Here is a 13,699-nt window from a genome sequence, read left to right as displayed (position 1 = left end):
TAACAATATTTTACACGTCGCCAAGTGTGCCTGTAAAACGAAACCATACCTTTATTTATGTTACGGCCATTATAGGATTATGGATCTTCTCTGTAGTGAGCGCAAAGCTATTTGTATTTTTTCATCCGAAGCCAGCTTTAAAATTGTTCACTTAATATCAAAACTTGAACCATATTCATACCGTGTATAAGCATAATATCAGTATATATTTTCAATGTTTTTATGATGAGATTATTATCACTGTCTTGGTTTACCCATCCTTAATCCAACAGTCGAGGGAAAGTTTCTGTAGACCTTGTTGAAATCTTTTTCATAAGAGTCATAAAGGCCTATCCTTTGATGAGCACTACCAAAACCGCATGCCAATAACTTTGTGATTAAGGTATAAATGAATGGAACTTATTCCTTTTCTGGTTTAATTGATAACATGATGATAATTTATAATATCATGGGAATGGTAACGACTAAAATAAATACAAGAAACACTAACCGCTCGTACAGGCAAAATTAATATTATTCCTTCGTTCCCATTAATTTAACAATCAAAACAACTTGATCAAATAATTTTTAATCAGAACAATACAAATACGTTATGAAAAATTGCCAGTGCATAATTATTTGTATTGATCATAATAAAAGAATGGTACAGAAGCTTAAGCCAATTCAAATTTTTAAAACAAATATATAAATTACTTAATCTATAGATTTTGTGGCCGCGAAACTAGTCTCACAGAATTATTTTATCAAATAGAAAATGAGACGGTTCCGGTATAACTCCCTGTCGTAACTAAATTAACGGGGCCTTATAAATAATTGTTATTAATGTTGTCGGATCATAAACTCTGGCTGGACATTAGTGTCAAGCAGTATTAGCTTTGATCGCCGTTCCTTAATATGTAGTGCTTGAGGCTAGTGCATTATCATTAATATCGGAGAAGCCTACAATGGCATTACCGGTTATGTAGTCGTTTTGGTACATTTGATTAAATCATTAACTATATTATAGACACGAGGTAATGCCAACGATTGACTTTATAATCGGCTGGCTATTGCCCGTGACTTCTTCTGCTCAATAACATTAAAACAATAAAATACACACATGTTTGCACGCACACACACAGGCATAATTTCATAATAACATACTGCATAGTAAAACCAACTGTGGTTAATGTGTCACTTATGCAACATATTATTTACGTGTTTACGTTATAAGATCAATAAATAGATTTAAAAAAATTACACTTAGATAACATTTTTTTTTAAATTTATTTTTCATATGAAAAATTAAATAAAAGTTATTTTTAATTAGCCCTACATGCCCTGTATATTAGATTATGGCTACAATTTTATTAAATTGTTGATTAGTCTGAAATTCAACGGGTTTTAATGCCTCATCTGGTGACAGGGCTGGTCCATTTTTTATGTAAAGGACCAGCCAGGCTGTTCAGCATAAATACGCAGCGTTCTTGGCACCATTCCATGCAGTCATGATTTATATAGTAATTAAGTTACGTTTTATTTTAAGTGTATTATATTTACTCGACAAAGTTTAAGTCTTGGTAACCTTTATATTGTCACTGCAGAACGGAATACCTACAGTTGTCACCACCCCAACTCTTCCCGTAGGTGTCGATCGTTACATCTGAGGAAATATTACGAAGAAAGGGCAGTACCGACTGGCCTCTGTCATCATCATCATCATCATTTCAACCAAATGACGTCCACTGCTGGACATAGATCTTTTGTAGGGAGTTCCAAAATTCACGGTCCTGGCCCGATTGCCTCCACCGACTCGCCTGATGTCATCTGTCCACCTCGTTGGGGGCCGACGCGTTTACGGGTGCGGAGTCGCCATTGCAGCACCTTAAGACCCCCCTGTGAACCTGGCCTCAGTACTATATTAACTATTGCGGTCACCATTCCCATTATTATTATAATCATTGGAAGAGGCCATTAGTCCAGCAGTGGACTGACATAGGCTTTTTATTTATCATGATATAAACATATTTATTTAAGGAAATTATTGTGAAGATGCTGCTAATTTTACAAAACAAAATGATCATTTTATTGGAATCATTTGTTTAATTCTATTAGCCATGATACCTATAAACTGGATGATTCTTTTGTATTAAAAAAATCTGGTACATTAAAGATACTCAGCAGGAATAAAAATATGCCACGGATTTCAGAAATTTATGCGCAATCACGTTCATCCAATACAATTATTACAATCGCAGAACAAAATAACGGAAATGGAACATTATATCATATAATGCAGAATAATACAGCCAAGCAATCTGTTTGTTTCCTCGATATACCTACTCATTGCGTATATGTTAATCGAACTTCCATATTTAAAAATAATAATTTTTGGAAGTAGCAATCGTGACAGATAAGAAAACAATATGTCTACAACCTCCTTGTATCAATTATGGCTTGAGTGATAGAAATAATGAGTACCACAAGTTTTTTTTTTAATTACCTATCTTTTTAATTACCTATCCGATTACTATGACTGTCGTAATCATATATAAAATTCTATAAAACAGTAGTAATTTACGTGTTTAACTTTGTAAAACAAGTCGTCAGAGTTTAACTTTTGTTCGTGTATAGGATAATAATATGCCGATCGCGTTATGTTATATAAGAATGGGGCTTATTGCTCGGATAATATGTAAATAAGGCTGGGCACGGTCCAACTCTCATTGGTCGTAAGACTTACCGAAAATTACTAACGTAGAAAATTGCGTTTCGTAATCGTTTCGTATCAAGATATTATTTCAGTTTGACAATGGTGTTTATAACTTCTCCTTTTATTTTGATACGGATAGAATAGAATAGAAAAACTTTATTGCAACACCACACAATAGGAAAAATACAAGGAAAACAGTAATAGTACTTAGTGCTAGGGTGCAAAGGCGGCCTTATCAATAAAAGTGATTTTTTTTCCAGTAGGACTACCTTACTGGTTCGTGCGAATTCAGTTTGTTGAGACTCTACTTACTGTTGAGGAATGCTGATTCAACTGAGAAGAAGGTGGCAAGAAACTCAAAAGTTGTTTTTTTAATAAGGTTCAAAGTTTTACCGTAGTTTTATGAAATCTTAAATGCAGATGAAAAGTGAGCCGTTGTCTGTTATTCAGTTATAAAGAAAAACATCCATTCCATTTTAAGTAACTTGTAGATCTAAAACTGCATTTGGAATCGTGTTATAAAAGCATGGAATACCTCACCAAGAATTTCTGCGCTCTGCCAAATATGTGATGATGCCACTTATTTGCGGTATTTCTAGTAATTTTATTATTTCCATACAATTAATTATGAACGCTATATTTTGCTTACAATGTGTCTAATCAAACTATATCTCTATTAATGCTTTGTGAAGCCACTATTAGTATGACTATGTCTTTAAATATTCCTCCAAGAGATTCACGAGATCTTAGTTTATCCTATTACTGAAAGAATAGGTCTCTTTTAAAAAAATAATGTGCTTTGCTCCAAAGTTAGATTCCATCAGACATAAAAGTAATAAAAAGACAAAATAAACCAGCATAGTTGTTTCAACATCGGTAAATTGGAATATCTTGCTGGCATTGGCAGCTGAATTAAGTTTACCTGCTATTGTCCCTATTTGAATGCCTCCTAAAGTTTACAATCCATGGTTAGTAACTAAACTAGAATTATTTTGTAGAACACTAGCGTACCCAGCCCGCTTCGCCGGGCTAGATTTTGCTTTATTATATTTAAACAATAAACTTACATCATTAAATTTTTAATTTAAGTCTCATAATATATCAAATCATTTATTTATCTCCGTATTCATTCTCTTCTATTCTATTCTCGAACGGGTGAAGATCATTATCTACACCCAAGTACACCCAACAATAGAATATCATCATAGTAAATAAAAGCTGTATTTTCAGTTTGACTGTTCAAAAACAAGGAGTGCTCGATCGTCACCAAACTTTACAGGAATACTCGCCAGGTGAATCTGGAGATTTCCTGAAAGTTTCATTGAAATCGGTTCAGCCGTTTCGGAGCCTATACGGGACATACCCACACACTTTCTCTTTTATGTATATAGAAGATAGATACACTTTCTCAGTCATCAATATTTATATGAGACTTATGATGTTATTTTGAAAAGTAATGTTATAGGTTCTTCTATTACTTTTACTATTTCTTTTCTTAATTTAGCAATCGTATAACTATCCCAACAAAAGAGAGAGAGTAAATCCACACACGCTATGATGATTTCACTAATATATGTGCGTTTCCATTAAGTCAACTCTAAACTATACTATTAATTCTCCTAATTTAGCAATCATATAACTAGCCCCACAAAAGAGTTCTGTAAATCCACACACACGCTATGATGATTTCACTAATATATGTGCGTTTCCATTAAGTCAACTCTTAACTATACTATTACTTCTCCTAATTTAGCAATCATATAACTATCCCAACAAAAGAGAGAGAGTAAATCCACACAGTCTATGATGATTTCACTAATATATGTGCATTTCCATTAAGTCAACTCTTAACTATACTATTACTTCTCCTAATTTAGCAATCATATAACTAGCCCCACAAAAGAGTTCTGTAAATCCACACACACGCTATGATGATTTCACTAATATATGTGCATTTCCATTAAGTCAACTCAACTCAATTAATATCGAAAGGTGTAAAACCCGTCTCGTAATATAGCAAATCAAAATGCATTTGAGAGAAACGCTTATTAAGACATAAATCTTATACAGGCAATATTTGTTAGGCCCATTTTCATAAAATCACCATTAAATATCAAACGCCCTACTAATAAAGCTTTCGATTACGAAAGAGCCGTAATTCCATGGAATCGATTATCAAAACTCATTTTGTGTGTAGTTTATATTGATTTACATCACGGACTTTTACACGTTTACGACTTTGTACGCATTTTTTAACTCTACTACGGCATCGCCATATCAAAACAAAAGGTCTTGAATTTATGACATTCAAACCTTGACACACTCTTTTCGAAAAATTATGGTCAGAGTTAACTTACTATAAAAATTACAGATTATTAGATATTCCTTGTCATCCTTCAAATAGAAAGTCCGTACAAATTTATTTTTTAATTTATATGTCATTAGCTGTGTCGTCAATTAATTTCCATTTTAGATACCGTGGAACTTCTTCTAAGCTACGTGCTTGCATCTTGCAACAAGTTACTATATATAACTATAACTATAACAGTAACCTTGGTCGTCCTATGAGACTCTTAATTCATTTGTTTGATCACGACCACGAATATCGCACACCACAAGTGTGAATACAATGTCAAATCAAAAAAATAATACACTAACTCATTAATTACTTGACTACTGGTGACAGTACGTCTATCTCGTTTTTTGCTTGAAGAATCGTCTAACGGTTAAGCGTGGAAACCGATGCGTTCTCTCATACAAGCTTGGACGATCATTAAGTTAGAATTTTTTATTATTTTGTAAGTATTTTGTTATCGATGACAGGTTTGCGCTTGATTGTAATCTTATCTGATGATAATTAATGATGCAGTCTCAGATGAAACGCTCTCAACTGGAAGACCGATGCGTCAAAACGAAGATGATGAGTCTTAAATGCTTGTAAAGGTTCAATTAAATAATGATTTTAAAGGAAATTATGATTTAAAAGGAAATCTATGAAGTTATTAGTTGTTGATTAAGTTTGTTGGATGAATATCTTTTTCTTATATATAGTAGTATAAGAAAACCAAGGGTTGAGTAAATAACCTTTAAATTACTTTGATAATGAAGCCACTGCTTGAAGAGGTTAACGTTAGGTATAAGTTCGACGCTAAGCATTAACATAGTTGAAAGTACATACTTATATAATGTCAAGTCTATTTACTACAATCAAAAATATATACCAGTCCACTGCTGGACTAAAGGTTTCTCCGAACGGGAGCGTTTAACCGTAATCACCACGTGACAGACAGACGGATTGAGGATCGTAGATGGTAGTAGTACTTCCAAAGACTTAGTCGCTTGTTAGTCGCCTCGCACGACACCCGTGGGAAGGGGAAGAGTGTCTTTATTCTGATCTGCATCACCACTCGATATCACTTAACATCATAATATTATTTTATTTAATCATTTTTGTACTAAATCTTTTAATATTCTTTTATAACGCGATTCGAGACTTGATGTTATTCATGAGCCTTGTCATTCCGAACTATCTCAGTACCAGCACAATGTTAAGACTCGCGTTTCACCCCTATTGAGTACCGATCCGAGTAAGTATCCGATCACAGATATGAATGCCATTAAAAAGTAATAATAATAATCAAAAAAGAACATTGGAGCATCGTGGAAGTTCAAGCTTAACGAGAGAGGAGGCTCGTGCCCAGCAGTGGGATTAGCTAAGAATAGGGATGATGGAAACCAATACATCAAAGCTAATAAAAACAGTGTATAGTAAATACAACAATGACAAGAATTCATATTAGCTCACAACAAACACGAAACAGAAATTGCCCTCCCAAACAAATTCTCCGAGTTCACATACCCTTCAAAGGTTACGGGTTGGCCGGCCGTACCCCAGCGTTGAAACTCGAAACTATCCCGCAACAAAAACCGCCGAAGTCCGAACTCTGACCATGTCCGATTGAAAAGGAAACTAAAAATACGCTTTGAACAAAGCGGCCCGGCCAATGTCTTAAGCTGCCTTACAACAATGTGCAAGAATGCGCAACCACACAAGCGTTTAATGCCCACCAAACAGAAACGATTTATCTGCACAGTTTTTTTTATAATTTACTATCTCTACTTAAACCTACGCTCCTTTGTACTACTGATGTTCCAATGTTTTTGTAAACACCGTTACAAAATGAGGTATGTATTAAAAAACACTTTTAGTTTCACTTCACTTTATATTAGCGCAGGTTTTTCTCAAGAGGAAACAGATGCTAAATTTTATTTTTAATTTCAATAACATTAAAGATTTGTAAGTCTATCTTGCACTGCAAGCCGCTTCGTATATCCTTAATAAAAAACAACTTTTGGTCAATTAAGCGGACGAAAGATATTCAATTCTTTATTCCCATTTATCCTTAGATTTGCTCACTCGCACTGCGGTTTTAGCTACTCGCTTCCGCGGTTAAGCTCTGTGGAACGCCAGCCTTAATTCCCCGAAGCGAACGAATGGCTAACCATTTGTCGGTCTCATTCGCTTGATATCTAAATTAGTATGGAGACGGGGCCTATTCCTTTTTTTCTCTCTGTCCTTTGCAAACTTGACGTCTCAATTAATGGCGTATAATTTGAGAGATCTAAATCGTTAACGCCTCATATCCCAGCGAAATGACGTCCAGCTGACGGATTTAGCTGCGCCTTTATTAATACCGTTGGTAGCAGGGTTTTTGAATTCTCCCTTTTAAGTAATTTGCACAAATTATATAGAATCCATCGTGTCTGTCATTCAGAATTTTAATGTGGATTTTGTTTAACAAAATAATATAGTATGTTTAATATACAGTTTAATAACACTAACCACGTTGTTAATATCTATTACAAAATAAACGTAGTAGTAAATTTCATATTTAAAGCGTATAACGTTTGTTTCATAATAATTGACTGGCATTCGTTTTTGTTAAGAAACAGTTTTTGGGATAAAACCATTTATGAGTTAGATGCGAATATAATGATATAATTAAAAAGCAATGAACTTTATCATCTAATTACAAAGTATATTATTTTTTTGCGAATACTTTTCTATCGACTGACTTTTAACCTAGGTATATTATCTTTTATATCGCTTTTATGATCTCCGTCTAAACGTAATGCTTTTTATGACTTCTAATGCAATTGTCACCCGTAACTATAATTACGGTATACGGTTACTTGTTAACATAAAAACGTGACCTCCTTAATTCAAAATCTGGATTAATTCAGTCGGATACTTGAATACGAATTTATCACCAAATAAATGTAAGACCTTGCTTTGCACAAGTCAATAATTATTATGATTTATGAAAATTTTTTGTCATCTCTACCAAAATACATTATGTGCCGTTTGCATTCGTGTAAAGAATCAACAAACACTCTTCTCTTTATTTTCAATTCAATTCAATGGTCTTTATTACCAGTTTATGGAAATATAATATAATAAAATAGTATCGATAATATTTTAAGTGAAGCCTTTTGATGCGACTTAAAAGGACTTTGTCAAAAATTAATGCAAAATAATACAATTTCGTTAAGAGCTTCAGACCGGGCCATGTTTTGAACCCTCTCGTCGCCATTAGGACGAACTGTATTTATTTTAGTACCTAATTTAAATAAAATGGAACTAAATTCTTTTGAGTCTTTGACATTGGTTAGCAAATTAGCATTTATGCGAAGCAAATTGTATAAGCACGAATGTATTATATTTTCAGTAAAGCAGAAACATCTTCGTTAAGAGACAATCTTTTTCAAAAGAGATTTAAGAGCGCATAGAAATTATTACGGCCGTAATGATGTAACTATGGTAGAGAGGTTGTCGGCTCCGGTAATTTGAGATGATAATCCCTCGAAGCGTTTACAAAATGTAGCCACAAAAATGTAACAATTCATCATAATAGTGGCAAGCAATTACTGTTGGAAGCGTTAATGAGTGGCGTTCATTATTAATCTATGGAGAACTTGTTTTGAACTTACAAGACTTATAGCTTTTTTCGATAATAATCTTGTTTTAATAATTACCGAGTCATTTCTCTTCCCACAATCTTGATTAGCCCTATTTGTATGTTATTTTTCTTTCTACACGACTTAATTTGGTGGCTCGACAAGCCTATGGAATGCTTAATTTGTGTGATTTTTTTTTGTCTTATCTCCCTGTCAATCGAATGGACTGTTTCTAGGAAAAGACACTAAGAATTTTATTTCTATAAAATCCGTTATCATTGATACTGGTTTTTATAGAAATAATATTACGTCGTGATAGTGGTTAATTGGACGGCTCAAAGATTTCTATCAATAATGTTCCAACATAACGTTTACTAGATAACTAGTGGTAGCCGGCAATTTTATGTGCATGGTATTCGATTTCTTTATACCTACTGTATTCCGAAAGTTTCTACTACTTTTATAACAAACTCTTCTTGTGTTTCATTTATTTATTTCATGACTAGCAGTTGCCCACGCACTTCATCCGGGTTTACTAAGGTTTTTTATAAATCCCGTGGGAACTGTTAGTTTTCCTTAGATTTTTTTTATTCCACTACAAGTTAGCCCTCGACTGCAATCTCACCTTGTGGTAAGTGATAAGCGGTCTAAGATGGTAGGGGGCTAACCTGTTAGGGTTATGGTAGCCATACCTCTAACAGGTTTCTACGCGACATCGCACCCGCATAAAATCGCATAGCGGCAAGCACGTCTTTGTCTGTAGGGTGGTAACTACCACGGTCAAAGCCAAAAAATATTGTAGTTTTAGTTAAAGTATCTGCACTCATTCGAATTAATTTAATATAACAAAAACTAAAAAAATGTCATACAAGAGAAATATTCAGAGTTTAAATAACTCTACAACTTTAGCTTACAAGTACTTATAAAATAACAACTTTCTCATTCTGATATTATCCAAATCTCATCTCTGATATTATTCAAATGTTTCAAGATATCTACATGTTTTACGTATTAAAAAGTTATACAATCAACGTTACTTTCTTAACAAGCGTCGCAATTTATTTAATGATGTGAAATTTATGTATTGTTTAAACTTACAATTAATTTTCAAAACATTTCGTTACTTTCAAGCTCATGTAACAATAGTAGTTATCTCAATTCTTCCATATTACATCTTAGATTGATGCCAGATCGTTTCCCTTTGGGGCTACTGTTTTTGGGATAATAAATATTAATCACTAACTAACTCACATGTGAATGTTACTTGCTACTGTTAGAAAATTACCAATGCCCGAACGATTTTTATTCATAAAAGCTCATTATCATAATATAACAGGGCATGGCTCGGCGTGTGGGTCGACCGTTCTCTTTACTGTCAAATATGTGGTGACCGAAATTATTTGATATTTTACGAGAACTAGCTTTTGACGGTGTGCAATGCTTTATTGCGTCATATTTTATACTGAATGTTTTGAACATTACTGCTAGTTTATCGTTTGGGAATATTTTTCTAGAATTTTTAGATAGCGGCATACAAATATTAAAGTGCATTTTGATTTTAAAATGAATTTTTAATGAATATTATTTTCGTCATGTCCAAAATTACAATTCAAAATTAATTAATTTCACGTAGTTCTAATTCAAGCACGTCAAGTATGTCTGTCTGTATCTCTACCCCTGGTTCTGAAGGCAGAATATTTTTGTATATTTTTGTAGTAGCTACTACCAAAGTTATTTTTGCAATTATTTTAAGTTTCACGTAATAGTTTCCATCGTAAGCTTAACTAATGTCTTCAATTTTAGGCTCATCACGCTTCCCTAATTCAGGTTGATAGGCTGGTTCATTACTTCCAATTTAATAAACTAGAGCTTGTTTTAATAATAATTTCGGCAACTAAAATGTTTTCATATTTCGTATTTTTCCTTCTGTTTCAACTGTTTTTTTATTATCAATAGAAATAATATTCTCCAAGGAGCATTTCGATGCTTGAACTTTAAATTAATCTACTTTCCCCTTTTCAGTGATTGTTAATTCACAAGTTTTTTGTCTTACTTCACTGAATAATTGAAATTAAATATTCACATCACAGAACAAAGAATGTAAGTGCAAAGTTAATATTTTATTATTTCTGTTCGTTTCGTATCATGGATTTAGGTAGGGTACTAACTTCAACAATGTCATTTAGGATAAGATATTAGATATAGAGAGTCTGATGGGTTGGTAAAGAGTAAGATATCGATTTGATATACGAATACAGGGTTTAATATATAAGCTGAGTTTGCCATTTTAATAACAGTGTCCACAAGGGCGCAGACTCGTAAAGCTAATACCTACTTGGTGAGAACGTATAGATATGCCACGCCTGAGGCAATTGCATATCCCGGCTTGACTTCTTTTGATGACTGTTAGTTGATCATTCTAAATACCATCAGCTGTTGCCCGCGAATTCTTTCGCCTTGTTATTTCTATGTGTATACCTATGTTATTCTCCGACCACTGAACTATGCAAAACCGATACCGGAACCGTTTAAATCTTTACGAAGTAAAAGTAATATACGCTCTTCCGGATAGATAATTAATATCTGTGCTAAATTTTATCCAGATTCACGCTTAGCTATTCTGGCGTGATTGAGTAACAAACATCCATAAAAAGTTTCGAATTTATAATATTAGTAGGTTTGAAATTGCGTAATAATTTTGGTTTTTACTGACCTCTATTAAACTATAGTGTGATTTTTGATTATTCGACTTACCTGTTTCCTGAGGTGATAAAAAGTCATAGGGCATACGTTTAGTGATAAAAAGTTTTACTACTTCATAGTCTATTATTTCAATCATGAACCCCAAAAAATACATAATTAATTTACATACAAACTTCCCATAAACGCTAAACAGAAACTCATCGCTGATAACAAATCTATTGTTATGTTGTTTAACTTGCTTCCATGAACTTCCTTTTCTATTGGCTTCCTTCTCTCATACCCAAAATGCACTGTGTATATTAGCCGTATTTCATTATTTTTAATCTGATAGTCACATTTCCTTGATCACGTCAGCGGGTTAGGAGATAGACGTTTTAGTCTGAGAGCGGGTGATTACATTTGACCGAGTCTATTTGTGTTTGTTTGCATCCGTCCATCAGACCGTCTATCCATCTGTCCTTATGTAACTATGTCCACCTGACAAAGCCTTCTAAATAGCACAAAAAATTAAAGAAAATTTAGTTGAGGTATTGATGCTTTAAAGGAACCTGCCGATAGATTATGAACAAGGTCTGCAAAACGATTTACAATTTCATTATGATGCCGCGTAAAAAACCGATAAGGGGCACGGTTTTAATATTACTGCCATACATACCCTTGTATCTCGTAATTTAAAAAGGTACAAAAACATTTACAAATTGTTCATGGCCTCTCAGACAATTTCTACAACACCGTCATACCAGGGGTTTATATTAAACGATCAAACTTACATACTTCGGTGTGTAAATAAAATTAGCGGCCATTTTGTTTAAGCTCGTTACAGCTCGACGCACGTCAGTGGCCCTCGTAATTATGATGTTAGGGACCAGCGTGTGTGCGGCATACAACGCGCGAATAGAACGCTTTGGTGTGCGTATTCGGTGCATAATGTAAACGCGGGCTTTTACAATAACAATCTTCGTCAAAACCATTAACATGTGCACCGCATGGACGGTACGAGAGCCCCAAAGAGCAAATTTGAGGGTCGTAGAAGCCGTGGACGATGTGGGACCTAGGAGTCGGTGAAGTGATGGAATAGAGAGAGAGGGTTTTGGGAGTTCGGGTTGGAAGCTAGCTGCTTCTGGAGAAATTCGCTTGACCAAGCCAGATCCACTCAGCATTGGTGATGATGATTACATTATATAACTGAGGGCCCAACAATTGGCGTTATCTGGATGTGAGTGCTAGAACCCCCACCCAGTCCAAACGTCGCCCTAAGCCGCGGTCCGAGCTCTCGCAGGAGGCACCCTTACTTCGATGTCCCCCATTCCTCGCTGATATCCCGATGCCCCTTTAGGGTCAACTCCTGGTGAGCGTTTGCAATCTCCCCCATCTACCGGTGACGCTTTTCAGGTGATTATTAGCTAGAAACCTTCCTACAAAAAAGGTAAAATATTGTATAAAATATAACCATGAATCGCATTCTCTTTCGTCGACTAACATCTCTGGTTTAAAAATTATCGCATGGCCAAGTCAACTAAAAGGTCAATCATTTTAATTACTTAATCAACATACTTTTTACAAGGCACCCAATCATTGTTTATAGTTAGAGACTTCGCCTTAAGGGCCCACCTAGCATATTTATGCGACTTTAGTAAAACCATTAGATGGCAACTATTTAAATATAATAATTATTTATATAACATCTTTACTATCTATTCTCTATTAACTAGAAATTTGTTTTTTTGAATATCTATCCGGCACGCGGACTGACAATTATTTTTTATTATTATAGAATTTTAGTATCATACCTTTCTTAAATGAATGTGAAAAATGTATTGCTTGTTCATATTATAGTTTCTATATTTTTATTATAAATATAATAGTTATATAAATTATAATTATTATATTTACTAGCTGTGACCTGCGGTTTTACCCGCGTATATAACGAGACGTACGCCTACAGCTACGTAGCATCTTTCTCAATAAATCGTCTGATTTAAGAAAGGTTTTCTCAATCGTTCAAATATACAAACATAGTATCCAGCAGTATCTATATCTATTATGCATTGTAACTATCAAAAATCTAAAAAACAGGGCATACACGATGTCATATACTTACAGGATAACGTGAGGCTAAAAGTTATTTGCTAAAAAAAAAATTTGTAATGAATTTTCATATTTTTTATCCGTTTAAGCCTTAATATATAAATATAAACCAAACCAACACCAAAAATAAAACAAACCACCCATATTATATATATGTGTTTTGGTTTATTATTTGAATTTTAATTGAGTCATGTGAAAGTGAATAAAGCTATCCCTCTCAGATTTCGCTTCACTGGAAGGGCCTTAAGCGGGCCCTTT

At 34.0% G+C, this 13,699-nt stretch overlaps 1 protein-coding gene across 1 annotated transcript in view; it reads left to right on the top strand.

Annotated features, from left to right (window-relative positions):
* The window catches only part of LOC120631885, a 262,285-nt gene that overhangs the window by 101,241 nt on the left and 147,345 nt on the right, over positions 1-13,699 (top strand). The window lies entirely within an intron of this gene.

This window comes from Pararge aegeria, chromosome 19, assembly GCF_905163445.1.
Source record: "Pararge aegeria chromosome 19, ilParAegt1.1, whole genome shotgun sequence".
Classification (NCBI taxonomy): domain Eukaryota; kingdom Metazoa; phylum Arthropoda; class Insecta; order Lepidoptera; family Nymphalidae; genus Pararge; species Pararge aegeria.
This window is presented reverse-complemented; position numbering and strand designations above follow the sequence as displayed.